Source organism: Tamandua tetradactyla, chromosome 1, assembly GCF_023851605.1.
Source record: "Tamandua tetradactyla isolate mTamTet1 chromosome 1, mTamTet1.pri, whole genome shotgun sequence".
Taxonomy (NCBI): Eukaryota; Metazoa; Chordata; class Mammalia; order Pilosa; family Myrmecophagidae; genus Tamandua; species Tamandua tetradactyla.
Window position 1 is genome coordinate 42,755,175 of NC_135327.1, and position 16,576 is coordinate 42,771,750.

Below are 16,576 nucleotides of genomic sequence, written 5' to 3' on the forward strand. Positions count from 1 at the left end.
TTTTTCTTATCCTGCCCAGTGCATGACTCTGTCTGCTTGCAGGTCCCACCAGCATAAGATGATGCGGCTTTAACTTTGGCAGACTCTCCCTGTTGGGGGCATGGTGGAGACAGAGGAGAGGTTGTAGGCTGGTTTTAATGGCTTCAAATTACCAAGCCCTGGTGTCTGAATTCCTTGATGGAGGGATTCCACCTGAGTTGGGCTTCACCCCTCCCCTGTGGAAGGCACCGGCTCCAGACAAGCCTCCAAACAAGCTCGCTTCTGCCTATACCTGGGGCAATTGCAGCCTGAGAAGTCCTGTCACTGTATCCAAAGGCAGTCAAGCCTTTGTAGAAAGACAGCCACAAAAACCTCTGCTTCCTTCTTCTTTTTTTTTTTCTTTTTCTGTCAGCCCTGCCCTCTTGGTGCCGGGGCAAAAATTAGCAACCTCTGCTTTGACCAGGTTCACCTGAGCTGGGGGACTATTTTTAGTAGTCAGAATTTGTTAATTAATTCCACAATTGGTGTTTGGTTGGGCTCAGTCCCTGCTGCTGGTAAAGTCTCTTTCCTTTCCCTTCTGAAAAGCAGCCTGTGGGGGTGGGGCGCCAGCCACCGCAGCTTTGGGAACTCACGGTTCTGGGGGGTGCTTGCAGCTGGTTCAGCTGGTCCAGACTGGGGTACGCTGTGTGTCTGGTCACTGACGTGGCCCCAGCTGTTCTGTACTGTTTCTGGTTATTTAGTAGTTGTTCTGGAGGACGAACTAAAATGCACACATTGTTAAGCCGCCATCTTGACCTGGAAGTCACCCTGTAAATACTTTTTAGTCTTCTTCCCAGATTACTCTGATGTATCAGGGCCTCATGTTAACTTCAACATCTAATCTCACACTGACTAATAAGGCCTCACTCCCTAGTCAAGGGTCCATGTAATTTTGGTGTTCGAATAAACTGACTATACAAGTTAAGTTAGATAGTGAGCTACAGAAAATATAAATTTTGTACCAAATAAACATCTCTTCCTTTGGTCTCACACAGAAGTTGAAGTTTTAAAGTACAGTCAATATCATCCTTTATCCTATAGTCTGATTTACCTTAGTTCTAACCTAATATTTCTAATTTTCATATCTCTAATTGAAGTCTGATCCCTTTTTTCACCTTTTTTTTAACAGTTGCTGAATGGGGTAGTGCTGACTTTCATAGCTGCAGAACTCTAGCTCCGAGTCTCAGGTGTCACACCAATACCTGAAATTGCAGGGAACAACCAAGTTATGTACACAGAGCTCAGCATCTCAAAGTTTAGAAATAACAGTTACAACTCAGGAATAGATGGGGCTGCTATAAGAGCTTACAATGCAGGAACTTGTACAGTAAACCTTCTCTTAATAACTGATGTTCTCAATTTCATTTCTCAGAGTTTGCACATTGTAGTTAGTCCATATTAGTGAATCATTATAACATCTGTCTTATTGTTCCTGGCTTATTTCATTCAACATACTGTAAAATGGAATCATTTTTTAAAACCATTTTTTATTGTGAAATATAACATATACAAAAAAGCAATAAATTTCAAAGTCCATTGCAACAAGTAGTTATAGAACAGATTTCGGAATTTGGTATGGATTACTGTTCCACGATTTTATGTTTTTCCTTCTAGCTGCTACAAGACACTGGAAACTAAAAAAAAAATCCATATATAATGATTCAGCAGTCATACTCATTTGTTAAATCTTATCTTCTCTGTTATTACTTTTCCTTCTCCTTTCATTCTTCTCCCAGTCTTTAGGGGTATTTGGGCTATGCCCATTATAACTTTTTCATGTTGGAAAGGGGTGTTGGTAATAAGGGATGGGGGATGGACTGGTCGATGTTCTTGGAGAGGCTGGCCCCTCTGGGTTTCAGGACCTATCTGACCTAGGATCCCATCTGGAGGTTGTAGTTTTCTGGAAAGTAATCTTAGTATGTGTAGCTTTTGTAAAATTTCAGATAGAGCCCTAGGTGTTCTTTAGTGTTAATAGGAATGGTTTTGTTTGGGGGTTGACAAACCATGGTAATTAGCACTATCTAGCTGAAGCTTACATAACAGTAACCTCTAGAATAGTCTCTCAACTCTATTTGAAATCTCTTAGCCACTGACACCTTATTTTGTTACATTTCTTTTTCCCCTTTTGGTCAGGGAAGTTTTTGCAATCCTATGGTGCCAGGGCCAGGCTCATCACTGGGAGTCATGTCCCACGTTGCCAGGGAGACTTTTGCCTCTGGATGTCACATCCCATATAGTGGGGAGGGTAATTATTTTACTTGCAGAGTTGGGCCTAGAGAAAGAAAGGCCACATCCGAGCAACAAAAGAGGTTCTCTGGAAGTAATTCTTAGGCATAACTATAGGTAGGCTTAACTTCTCTGCTACAGAAAGAAGCTTCACAAAAGCAAGCCTCAAGATCAAGGGCCTGGCCTATTGATTTGGGAGTTCCTAATATTTGAGACAATATAGGGGTTTCCTTGGTGGCAAAGCTTAATAGTTCCATATTTTTTCCCCTATCCTTCAAGGGACTTTGCCAATATTTTAAAATTATCTGGCCCACATACTCTGGGATGTACCTGGCTATTACATTAAGATATATAGAATTACAAGCCTTCATTTCCAGTCTGGGCTTCATGTGTTTGGGTTGTTTAAATGAACTTTTCAGACAGGTTGATTTAGATCATGTGCTATAGAAAATTTAGGTTTTAGACAAAATAAGCCTCTCTTCTTTTCATCTCATACTGTAGGTGAAATTCTAAAATACAGACAGTGTCCTCCTTACCCCTGTATTCTGATTTAACTTAGTCCTGACCCTATCACCTTCGTTCTTATCTCTAACTGAAGCCTGATCTCTTTTTTGTTTGTTTTTTGTTTTAACTGTTGTTGTGTGTAGCAATGCTGACTTTCAGATTTGCAGAATTCCAACCTGAGTCTTAGGTGTCAGTTAGCCAAAGTTCCAGGGAAATACCAGGTTATACATATACAGCACAGCATCTCCAGATCTAGGTGATATCTATATAATGCATAAGAATAACCTCCAGGATAACCTCTCTAGTCTGTTTGGAATCTCTCAGCCATTAACATTTTGTTTCATTTCACTCTTCCCCCTTTTGGTCGAGAAGGTTTTCTCAATCCCTTGATGCTGATTCTCAGCTCATTCTAGGATTTCTGTCCCAGGTTTCCAGGAAGGTCCACACCCCTGGGAGTCATGTCCCACGTAGACAGAGGGAGGGTGGTGAGTTTGCTTGTTGTGTTGGCTGGAGAGAGAGGCCACATCTGAGCAACAAAAGAGGTTCTCTTGGGGTGACTCTTAGGCATAATTTTAAGTAGGCTTGACCTATCCTTTGTGGGGTGTTTCATATGAACAAACCCCAAGTTTGGGGGCTCAACCTATAGCTTTGGTTGTCCACACTGCTTGTGAGAATATCAAGAATTCAACTTGGGGAAGTTGAATTTTCCCCCTTTCTCACCATTCCCTGAAGGGGACTTTTTTTTTTAATGCAATTTTATTGAGATATATTCACACATCATACAAACCATTCAAAGTATGCAATCACTGCCAAGGCCCTTCTTTTAAATGGGTTCCGTGCCCACAGAACCAGGAGTTGGCACCTTTTTCATTTATTTCTAAATTTGATCTCTGGTTCTAATTTTGCTCTGGTTATCTAGTCATCTAGCAAAATTTTGGAATTTTGTTTCTTAGCATTCTTTTATAAGAGGGAAGGAAAGAACTGATGTTTATTATGCATTAATGGAAGATACCAGGCTAGGTCTTTTCACATGTTTTTCTATTTAAAACAGTTGTAACAATAACATCAAGTAAAGATGCTATATTCCTTACTTTTCAGATGAGGAAACTGAAGCCCAAAGTGGTTAAATAACTAAAGGTCATGCATCTATTTAAAAATGTGACAGAGTTGAAGTTGAGGCTCAGATTTCAAAGTTCATGCTTAACATTTTGCCAGGCTTCCCCCTTAACCTTACAGTTATGGTCTAAAAATATATACAACCCAAAATTTTGTATATGGTTTAGGTATCCTCATCTCGAAATACAATTAGTTCCACTTAAATATTTTAGTAAAATAATTTTTCTGTAACACATCTATAGCAAGATCCACATTACCCATCTTGGATAAAATAATAACTTAGTTTGATTTTTCATTAGTATCTTTTCCTCAGCTTTAACAATTCCTCAGACTGTAAACTTAATCAAAAGATGCAATAGTTATCCTGCATTCTCGAAACTATTGTTTTGGCTGCTCTTACTTGCATATTCTCTGCATTTCAGGCTGATTTTCCCTGTTACTAGTTAGTGCATATTTGGTTTAAATACTTTAATTATAACCCAAATAAGACAAATTCTCCCCACCCGAAGGGGACTTTTTTAATTCACTGTTCAAATCACTCTGGGATTTATCGGGGTATCACTCTGGACAAACCAACAAAATCTCATGTCCTACTCAAGGTTCCATATACTTATGGTGTTCAATTAAGCTGTCTACATAAGTTATATTAGGAAATGCACTAGTCAAAATATAAATTTTGTGCCAAATAAACATTTTTGCTTTAGCCTCACACATAAGTTGAAATTTTAAAATATTAATTATCATCTATTTTCAGCACCCTGCAGTAATGACATTCCTTTGTTCTTCCTCATGCAAAAACATTTTTAAAATTTGTACATTTAGTCACTATCTTTATACACTCTAGGCATTCCTAGATTATACCATCTCAATCTTTATCATCTATCTTTCTTTCTGATTTCATTTGTGCCCCCAGCCATCCTCCCTCTATCATTCTCACATTCAGCTTCATTCAGTGTTTTAACATAATTGTTGTTTCTGGCTTATCTTGTACCACATAATGTCCCCAAGTTTCATTCACCCCCTTGCATGCCTCACAACTTCATTCCTTTCTGTAGCAGCACAATATTTGATTGTATATGTACATATATATATACCACTGTTTGCCGTTCTACTACTTCAGCCACTTCGACCGTTGGGCGTCATGTATAATATGCAAAGTCAGCAATCCATGAAATAGACGAATTTTTGATGGGCAGATTTTGAGGCTAATCGGTTGTTTCAACTCAAATTCCTCCACCTTAAAGAGATAAAGCCTCCCAACCCTGTCAAATTTTCCTCCTCTCCACCCCAGGTGCCTGCTATTATGATCATATCCTGGACTGTGTCATCACTAGAAAGCATCAGTGCTGAAATCTTGTTTTCAAATGTTTCACTCTCTGACAACCACTTATCTTTCCAGCTCACTTGCTGGAGGATATCCCATTGCCAGAATCCTTCCACTTCACCTCTAATGAGCTTCTCAGTTTTTTACTATCCATCGCTGCTTTTCTTACTTCCCTTCTAGGTCCATCATTATAATCCCACCTATATTAGCCAGCTTTTGCTGTCATAGCAAACAGCCCCTGAATCTCGGTGGCTTACACGACAAACTTATCTTCTTACAAATATTTCTGCTGGTCTGCTTTGGCCCTGCTGGGCTTGGGCACCCCGGAGTCCCTTATCCTAGGACTGAGGGTGAAGAACTAGTGGCTTTCTGGGACATGTCAGTCCTGTGGCAGATGCAGAACATGAGAAGGAGAGTGGAAACACACGAATCCTAGCCTTTGAATTAGAACACTTTCATTTCTGCCCACCTACTACTCAGGGCAAGTCGCGTGGTGAAGCCCAAAGTCAGTGGGGCAGGGAACACTTTTCCAATTCCTGGGTTGGGGAGTGGGGAGAAAATGGTTTGCTGAACAATAATAGTCTACCATACTCCCTTACAAACTCCTTCATCTCCCTGGCCCCTCTTCCTTTGTAGATCCCAATCCTGGATGAATGCAAGTTTTTGCCTGCTCTGTGCTTACACCTGAGCAGCAGAACACTGCTGGAGAAAATCATGACTGAGCTGACTGATTTCTCTCTAAATGAATGATCTTAAGCCTCAACTGGGCACTAAACATGGTCTGGCTAACTTTTTATATTTCTCTAGGAAGCCTACTCTACCACTTCTACAAATGACCAAGTCATACTTAATCTTCCCTCCTCAAATCTCTCTTACTCTCTCTTCCAATCTTATTCTCAGGTTCAGCTCCTGACTTTGCCTTACATTTCATTAAGAAAAGAGAAGCCATCAGAGCCAATGCACTTGTCCTCCCTACACCAGATGATATTCATTTAAACCCAGTCTCCCCTTCTCTATCCTGGAGTATGAGTGTCTGCTCCCAGCAGGGCAAAGCCCTGCACTTGTTCTGTGCTCCCATCCTTTTGTCAACTCAAATACTTCATTACTTCATTTATTTCCCAATTTCCTTTCTCACCATCCACTCCTAATCTACTGGATCCTTTGCTTCAGGGTTTCAATATGGTATTTTCTGTCTCCTAAAAAATCCCTCTCTTGAGAAGTTCACATAATTTATATGGTACTTTTGCCAAAAATATTTAACCTGGATCCAGTCATGAGGAAACAATCAGACAAATTCGGAATGTGCAACATTCTACATGACAACTGGCCTGAACTCTCCAAACATGTCAATGCCACGAAAAAAAAAAAAAAAAAAAAAAACAGGGGACTGTTTCAGATTAAAGAATACTAAGGAGACACAACAACCAAATGGAATGCCTGAATCTTGATTGGATCCTGGACCAGAAATAAATAAAAGAGCTGTAAAAGAGATTTTTATGCAGTTGGGACAATATGAATATCGTTTATTAGATGATATTATTGATTCAATGTTAAATTTGTATGGGTAGGTTATGGCATTGAGGTCACATAGGAGAGGGACCTTGTTCTTAGGAAAAGCATGCTGAAATATTTAGGGGCATGTGCAACTTTACTTCCAGTGATTCAGCCCTAAAATGAATATATAGGTGTGTGTTTGGGGGTGGGGGGTGGTGATAAATGGAGCAAAAAGTTAACAAATGATGAATTGAGATGCTAGGTATAGAGGTGGGCAGCACATTAGTCTTTGAACATTTCTGCAAGTTTAAATTTTTTTCTTGAAAAATTTCAACAACAAAAAAGAGTTGAGCAGAAAAGAAGACTCTTCCCTTGGCTTAGTCTCCCTGTAGCTACACCCAATCTATCTGCCATTCTTCTCTGCCAAATTCTGGAAAGAGACATGGACGCTCGATGCTTCTACCGCCTCATCCCACATTCATCCTTAATCCACTCCCATCAAGATTCTGCCCCGACCACCGTTTGAGGCTTCTCTTGTCCAGGTCCCCATGGCCTCCATGTTGCCAGCTGCAGCAGCAGCTCCCTGCACAAATGCCTGATCCCTGGCTCCTGAAACACTCTTTCTCTTAGCCTCTGAGACATCATGTTTTCCTGGTCATCTTTTTACCATTTTGGACTCTTCTCACTTGTCTTTGCCTGCTCCTTTTTTTTCTACCCAATGTCTAAATTTGGGGTTCCTCAGAGATCAGACTCTTTCTTCTTTAAATCCCTCCTTGGGTGACTTCATTACTTTCCATGGATTACAAAGCTGAATTTGGTCTAATAATGTCTGTTTTGGTTTGTGAAAACTGCCGGAATGCAATATACCAGGAATGGGTTTACTTTTTTTTTTTTCTTTCTTTGGAGGCAATTGTTGTTTTGCTTAAGACAATGCTTATTTTTCTTCTTTTTAAAAATGTATAACATGCATACAATATAGTGCATAAATGTGCAGTGTACAGTTTGAACATTTTTTACATATGTATGCACCCAGATAACCACATCAAGAAGAAGATGGCATAGGATGTTTTAAGACCCCCTGAATGTTCTCTCATGGTTCTTCCCAGTTTCCTTTAAGAGGAAACAGCTGTTCTGACTTCTATCACCATAGACGTTCTTAAACACTCATAAATAGAATCATGCAGTAATTACTCTTTGGTATCCGATTTCTTTGGTCAATGTTATGCCTGTTGTTCTAGTTTGCTAGCTGCCAGAATGCAACACACCAGAGATGGATTGGCTTTTAATAAAAGGGGATTTATTTTGTTAATTCTTAAGAGGAAAGGCAGCTAACTTTCATCTGAGGTTCTTTCTTACATGGGAAGGCTCTGGATAATCTCTGCTGGCCTTCTCTCCAGGCCTCTGGGTTCCAACTTTCCCCGGGGTGATTCCTTTCTGTATCTCCAAAGGACTGGGCTGAGCTGTGAGTGCTGAGATGAGGAATGCCAATCTACTTGGGCTGTGCTACATTGCACTCTCTCCTTTAAGCACCAACCAATTAAGTCAAACGTCATTCATTGCAGCAGGCACACCTCCTAGCTGACTGCAGATGTAAATCAGCAACAGATGAGGTTCCTATACCATTGGCTCATGTTCACAGCAACAGAACTAGGTGCCTTCACCTGGCCAAGTTGACAACTGAATCTAACTACCACACCTGTGAAATTCATCTGTTGTTGAATTTAAGATTCTTTTGTTCTTTTCTATTGCTGCATATTATTCCTTGACTTAATACACTACATTTTATTTTTTTCTCATTAAACTTTGTTTTAATGGGTCTCAAAATTCTGTGACAGATTTTTGATCATTGTTTCCATTTAAAAAGCACTGATTTTAAAAACTAGTAACTTAAAATTGCCACATGAAAACAAATGGTCCCAAAACATTCCTTTCCTTCTGAAGATTTTACGATGCATTGTTATCATTAACCAGTCTTTTACTATTAAACTTAAATGGCCAATTGAGAGAAACAGTTCTGAGACCATTCTTCCACCACTGATTAAGACTGGGGTGGCAGGTGTTATGGGTATTATTCATTTAGCCTTCTGAGCTTTCTGGGCAGACTTGGTGACCTTGCCAGCTCCAGCAGCCTTCTTGTCCACTGCTCTGCTGGTTTGAAAGGGAAGTATGCCCCCTAAGAAAAGCCATGTTTTAATATAAATCCCATTTCATAAAGGTAGAATAATCCTATTCAATACTGTATATTTGAAACTGTAATCAGATCATGTCCCTGGATGATGTGATTTAGTCGAGAATGGTTGTTAAACTGGATTAGGGGATGACATGTCTCCACCCATTTGAGTGGGTCATGATTGGTTTGTTGGAGTCCTATAAAAGAGGAAATATTTTGGAGAATGAGAGACTCAGAGAGAGCAGAGAATGCTGCAGCACAACAAAGCAGAGAGTCCATGAGCCAGCAACCTTTGGAGATGAGGAAGGGAAACGCCTCCCGGGGAGCTCCATGAAACCAGAAGCCAGGAGAGACAGCTAGCAGATGATGCCATGTCTGCCGTGTGCCCTTCCAGCTGAGAGAGAAACCCTGAACTTCATCGGCCTTCTTGAACCAAGGTACCTTTCCCTGGATGCCTTTGATTGGACATTTCTATAGACTTGTTTTAATTGGGACATTTTCTCGGCCTTAGATCTGTAAACTAGCAACTCATTAAATTCCCCTTTTTAAAAGCCATTCCGTTTCTGGTATATTGCATTCCGGCAGCTAGCAAACCAGAACAACTGCCTTGATGACACCCGCTGCAACTGTCTGTCTCATACCACGAACAGCAAAATGACCCAGAGGAGGATAGTCAGAGAAACTCTCAACACACTTGGGCTTGCCAGGAACCATATCAACGATGGCAGCATCACCAGACTTCAGGAATTTGGGGTCATCTTCCAACTTCTTGCCAGAACGGCGATCAATCTTCTCCTTCAGCTCAGCAAACTTGCAAGCAATGTGAGCTGTGTGACAATCCAGCACAGGTGCATAACCAGCACTGATTTGACCTGGATGGTTCAGGATAATCACCTGAGCTGTGAAGCCAGCTGCTTCCATTGGTGGGTCATGTTTGCTGTCACCAGCCACATTGCCATATTTTACAGACACGTTCTTGACATTGAAGCCGACATTATCCCCAGGAAGAGCTTCCCTCAAAGCTTCATAGTGCATTTCAACAGACTTAACTTCAGTTGTACTGTTGACTGGAGCAAAAGTGACCACCATGCCTGGTTTGAGAACACCAGTCTCCACTCGGCCCACAGACACAGGACAAATACCAATTTTTAAAAATTAATTAATTTATTTATTAATTAAAAAAATTAACAACAAACGAACAAAAACATTAACATATGATCATTCCATTCTACATATATAATCAGTAATTCACAATATTATCACGTAGTTGCATATTCATCATCTAGATCATTTCTTAGAACCTTTGCATCAATTCAGAAAAAGAAATAAAAAGACAACAGAAAAAGAAATAAAATGAATACAGAGAAAAAAAAAAGATTATACATACCATACCCCTTACCCCTCCCTTTCATTGATCACTAGCATTTCAAACTAAATTTATTTTAACATTTGTTCCCCCTATTATTTATTTTTATTCCATATGTTCTACTCATCTGTTGACAAGGTAGATAAAAGGAGCATCAGACACAAGGTTTTCACAATCACGCAATCACATTGTGAAAGCTTTATCATTATTCAATCATCATCAAGAAACATGGCTACTGGAACACAGCTCTACATTTTCAGGTAGTTCCCTCCAGCCTCTCCATTAAATCTTGAATAACAAGGTGATATCTACTTAATGCGTAAGAATAACCTCCAGGATAATCTCTCGACTCTGTTTGGAATCTCTCAGCCATTGACATTTTGTCTCATTTCACTCTTCCCCCTTTTGGTCGAGAAGGTTTTCTCAATCCCTTGATGCTGAGTCTCAGCTCATTCTAGGTTTTTTCTCAATCCCTTGATGCTGAGTCTCAGCTCATTCTAGGATTTCTGTCCCAGGTTGCCAGGAAGGTCCACACCCCTGGGAGTCATGTCCCATGTAGACAGGGGGAGGATGGTGAGTTTGCCTGTTGTGTTGGCTGGAGAGAGAGGCCACATCTGAGGCTCTCTTAGGGGTGACTCGTAGGCCTAAATTTTATAAGTAGGCTTGACCTATCCTTTGTGAGGTTAAGTTTCATATGAACAAACCCCAAGACTGGGGGCTTTGGTTGTCCACACTGCTTGTGAGAATATCAAGAATTCAACTTGGGGAAGTTGAATTTTCCCCCATTCTCACCATTCCCCGAAAGGGACTTTGCAAATACTTCTCCGCTCACTGATCAAATCACTCTGGGATTCATTGGGGCATCACTCTGGACAAACCAACACAATTTCATGTCCTACCCAAGGTTCCATGTACTTATGGTGTTCAACCAAGCTATCTACATAAGTTACATTAGGAAATGCACTAGTCAAAATATAAATTTTGTACCAAATAAACATTTTTTGCTTTAGTCTCACATATAAGTTGAAATTTTAAAATATTGATTACCATCTATTTTTAACACCTTGCAGTAATGACATTCCTTTGTTCTTCCTCCAGCAAAAACATTTTTTAAATTTGTACATTTAGTCACTATCATTATACACTCTAGGCATTCCTAGATTATACCATCTCAATCTTTATCGTCTTTCTTTCTGATTTCTTTTATGCCCCCAGCCCTCCTCCATCATTCTCACATTCAACTTCATTTAGTGTTTTAACATAATTGTATTACAGTTAGGTAATACTGTGCTGTCCATTTTCTGAGTTTTTATATTCTGTCCTGTTGCACAATCTGTATCCCTTCAGCTCCAATTACCCAATATCTTACCCTATTTCTATCTCCTGATGGTCTCTGTTACCAACGAAATACTCCAAGTTTATTCACTAATGTCAGTTCATATCAGTGAGACCATATAGTATTTGTCCTTTTGTTTTTGGCTAATCTTACTCAGCATAATGTTTCAAGGTTCATCCATGTTGTTACATGCTTCATAACTTTATTCTGTCTTACAGCTGCATAATATTCCATCGTATGTATATACCACAGTTCGTTTAGCCACTCATCTGTTGATGGACATTTTGGCTGTTTCCATCTCTTTGCAATTGTAAATAATGCTGCTATAAACATTGGTGTGCAAATGTCCATTTGTGTCCTTGCCCTTTGAGTAGATACCTAGCAATGATATTTCTGGGTCATATGGCAATTCTATATTCAGCTTTTTGAGGAACTGCCAAACTCCCTTCCACAGCAGTTGCACCATTTGACATTCCCATCAACAGTGGATAAGTGTGCCTCTTTCTCCACATCCTCTCCAGCAAATTGTCATTTCTGTTTTATTGATAATGGCCATTCCGATGGGTGTGAGATGATATCTTGTTGTGGTTTTGATTTGCATTTCTCTAATGGCCAGGGAATTTGAGCATCTATCTCTTCATGTGCCTTTTGGCCATTTGTATTTCCTCTTCTGAGAAGTGTTTGTTCAAGTCTTTTACCCATTTTGTAATTGGATTGGCTGTCTTTTTGTTGTTGAGTTGAACAATCTCTTTATAAATTCTGGATACTAGACCTTTGTCTGATATGTCATTTCCAAATATTGTCTCCCATTGTGTAGGCTGTCTTTTTTACTTTCTTGATGAAGCTCTTTGACACGCAAAAGTGTTTAATTTTGAGGGGTTCCCATTTATTTATTTCTTTCTTCAGTGCTCTTGCTTTGGGTGTAAGGTCTATAAAACCACCTCCAAGTATAAGATTTATAAGATATTTCCCTACATTTTCTTCTAACAGTTTTATGGTCTTAGATCTAATGTTTGGGTCTTTGATCTATTTTGAATTAACTTTTGTATAGGGTGTGAGATATGGGTCCTCTTTCATTCTTTTGCATATGGATATCCAGTTCTCTAGGCACCATTTACTGAAGAGACTGTTCTGTCCCAGGTGAGTTGGCTTGACTGCCTTATCAAAGATAAATTGTCCATAGATGAAAGGGTCTATATCTGAACATGGTATTCGGTTCCATTGGTCAAAATATCTGTCTTTATGCCAGCACCATGCTGTTTTGACCACAGTAGCTTCATAATATGCCTTAAAGTCAGGCAGAGTGAGACCTCCAACTTCATTTTTTTTTCTCAGGATACTTATAGCTATTTGGGGCACCCTGCCCTTCCAGATAAATTTGGTTATTGGTTTTTCTATTTCTGAAAAGTGAGTTGTTGGGATTTTAATTGGTATTGCATTGAATCTGTGTTCTAGTTTGCTAGCTGCTGGAATGCAATATATCAGAAATGGAATGGCTTCTAAAAAGGGGAATTTAATAAGTTGCTAGTTTACAGTTCTAAGGCTGAGAAAATGTCCAATTAAAACAAGTCTATAGAAATGTCCAATCAAAGGCATCCAGGGAAAGATACCTTGGTTCAAGAAGACCGATGAAGTTCAGGGTATCTCTCTCAGCTGAGAAGGCACATGGCGAACACAGTCAGGATTTCTCTCTGAACTGGAAAGGCACATTGCAAACACGGCATCATCTGCTGGCTTTCTCTTCTGGCTTCCAGTTTCATGAAGCTCCCTGGAAGGTGTTTTCCTTCTTCATCTCCAAAGGTCACCAGCTCGTGGACTCTCTGCTTCTCGTGGCCATGTCATTCTTCTCTGGCTCTCTCTGAATCTCTCATCCTCCAAAACGTTTCCTCTTTTATAGGACTCCAATAAACCAATCAAGACCCAGCCAAATGGGTGGAGACATGTCGTCACCTAATCCAGTTTAACAACCACTCTTGACTAAATCACATCATCCAGGGAGATGATCTAATTACAGTTTCAAACATACAGTATTGAATAGGGATTATTCTACCTTTATGAAATGGGATTTTGATTAAAACATGGCTTTTCTAGGGGGGCATACATCCTTTCAAACCAGCACAATCTGTAAATCAATTTAGGTAGAATTGACATCTTAACTATATTTAGTCTTCCAATCCATGAACACGAATACCAACAATTTTGTAGATATCCTGAAGAGGCAGACGCAAGGGCTTGTCAGTTGGACGAGTAGGTGGCAGGATGCAATCCAGAGCTTCAAGCAGCGTGGTTCCACTGGCATTGCCATCCTTACAGGTGACTTTCCATCCCTTGAACCAAGGCATATTAGCACTTGACTCCAGCATGTGGTCACCATTCCAACCAGAAATTGGTACAAATGCTACTGTGTCAGGGTTGTAGCCAATTTTCTTCATGTAGGTGCTGACTTCTTTAATGATTTCCTCATATCTCTTCTGACTACAAGGTGGTTCGGTGGAATCCATTTTGTTGACACCAGCCATTAGTTATTTCACACCCAGTGTGTAAGCCAGAAGGGCATACTCTCGTGTCTGCCCATTTTTAGATGTACCAGCTTCAAATTCACCAACACCAGCAGCAACAGTCAGGACAGCACAGTCCTGAGACGTGCCTGCAATCATGTTTTTAATCAAGTCTCTGTGTCCCGGGGCATCAGTGATGGTCACATAGTACTTGCTGGTCTCAAATTTCCGCAGGAAGATATCAATGGTGATATCAAGCTCACATTCAGCTTTTAGTTTATCCAAGACCCAGGCATACTTGAAGGACCCTTTTCCCATCTCAGCAGCCTGCTTCTCAAAGTTTTCAATGGTTCTTTTGTAGATTCCACCACATTTGTAGATCAGATGGCCAGTGGTGGTGGACTTGCCCGAATTTACGTGTCCAATAACGACAATGTTGATATGAGTCTTTTCCTTTCCCATTTTGGCTTAAGATGTAGTGATGGTTTTCACAACACCTGTGTTCTGGAGGCAAATCCATTGCGAAAAAGGCTACATTTTATTTTGCTGATTGGTATTTGGGTTGTTTCTGGTTGTGGGCTCTTCGGAATAAACATGCTATGTGAATAAGGCTGAGACCTTTGTTCTAATTGCACCTTTGCCCAATTACGCTCTTTGTCTGATCCTGCTTCCTTCCCTTCCCATAGTTCTTTTTTTTTGTTTAAACATTTTTATTGGGATATCTTCACACACATATAGTCCATCCAACATATGCAATCAGTGGCTCACAATATCATCACATAATTGTGCATTCATCACTATGATCATTTTTAGAACAATTACATCACTTCAGTAAAAGAAATAAAGAGAAAAAATTCATACATCCCATACCCCTTACCCGTCCCTTTCATTGAACACTTAGTATTTCAATCTACCCAATTTATTTTTTTACCCCGTATCCCCCCTATTATTTATTTGTTTTTTGTCCTTATATTTTTTTCACTCATCTGTATATAGCCTGGATAAAGGGAGAATCAGACACAAGGTTTTCACAATCACATGGTCACATTGTAAAAGCTATATAGTTATACAGTCATCTTCAAGAATCAGGGCTCCTGGGATACAGTTCAACCATTTCAATCCCTCTAGCCACTCCAATACACCATAAACTAAAAAGAAATATCTATATAATGCATAAACATAACCTCCAGGAAAACCTCTCAACTCTGTTTGAAATCTCTCAGCCACTGAAACTTTATTTTGTCCCATTTCTCTCTTCCTCATTTTGGTCAAGAAGTCTTTCTCAATCCCAAGATGGTGGGTCCTGGCTTCATACCCAGGAGTCCTGTCCCACGCTGAGAGATTTATACCCCCAGGAGTCACACCTCATGTAGAGGGCAGTGAGTTCACCTGCCAAGTTGGCTTAGACAGAGAGGCCATATCTGAGCAACAAAAGAGATTCTCTGGGGCACAATCATAAGTAGGTTTAGCTTTTCCTTTGCAGAAATAAGTTTCATAGGGGCAAGCCCCAAGATCAAGGGCTCAACCTATTGAACTGGTTATCTCCACTGCTTGCAAGAATATCAGGAATTCCCCAATGGGGGAAGTTTAATATTTCCTCCTTTCTTCCCAGTCCCCCAAGGGGATTTTACAAATCCCTTTTTATCCTCTGCCCAAATTACTCTGGGATGTTTCAGGATATCACACTAACTTGGACAAATCTACAAGATCTCCCACCCTATTAAAGATTCCATGTAATTATGGTGTTTGAATAAACTGACTATACAAGTTAAATTAGATAATGTGTTACCCCAAGTACAAGTTTTGCACCAAATAAACATCTGTTCCTTTGTTCTCACACAGAAGTTGAAGTTTATGAACCATATCATCCTTTACCCTGTATTCTAAATTTCCTTAGTGCTATTCAGATCAGCTTTTTTCATAATTCTAGTTGAAGTCCAATCACTTTTTCAACTTTTTAATAGTTGTTGTATGTGCTAATGCAGACTTTCATAGCTTCAGAGCGCTGACTCTGAGTTTCAGGTGTCACATAAATAGATGTGTTGTATTTGCAATGGGAATTGTCATGGTCAGGTTCATGTGTCAACTTGGCCAGGTGGTGATACCTGTTTGTCTGGTAGGGCAAGTGCTGGCCTGTCTGCTGCTATGAGGACATTTCATAGAATTAAATCATGATCACTTTGGCTACATCCACAGCTGATTCCAATTGTAATCAGCCAAGGGGAGTGTCTTCTTTAATGAGTGATGCTTAATCGATTCATTTGAAGCCTTTTAAGGAGGATTCAGAAGAGACATATTCTCTTCCTGTTTTGGCTGGCGATCCTCTCCTGCAGAGTTCATCCAGACCCTCCATCAGAATCATCAGCTTCACAGCCTGCCCTACAGATTTTGGACTCTACATTCCCATGATTACATGAGACTCTTATAAATTTTATATTTACGAATATTTCCCGTTGGTTCTGTTTCTCTAGTGAACCCTAACTAATACAGGGATTTATTAGTTTACAAATTTACAGTTCTAAGG

At 39.9% G+C, this 16,576-nt stretch overlaps 1 pseudogene; it reads right to left on the minus strand.

Moving 5' to 3' along the window:
• Positions 1 to 8,582: 8,582 nt before the first annotated feature.
• LOC143684179 (elongation factor 1-alpha 1-like) lies at positions 8,583 to 14,561 on the minus strand (annotated as a pseudogene).
• Positions 14,562 to 16,576: the final 2,015 nt, after the last annotated feature.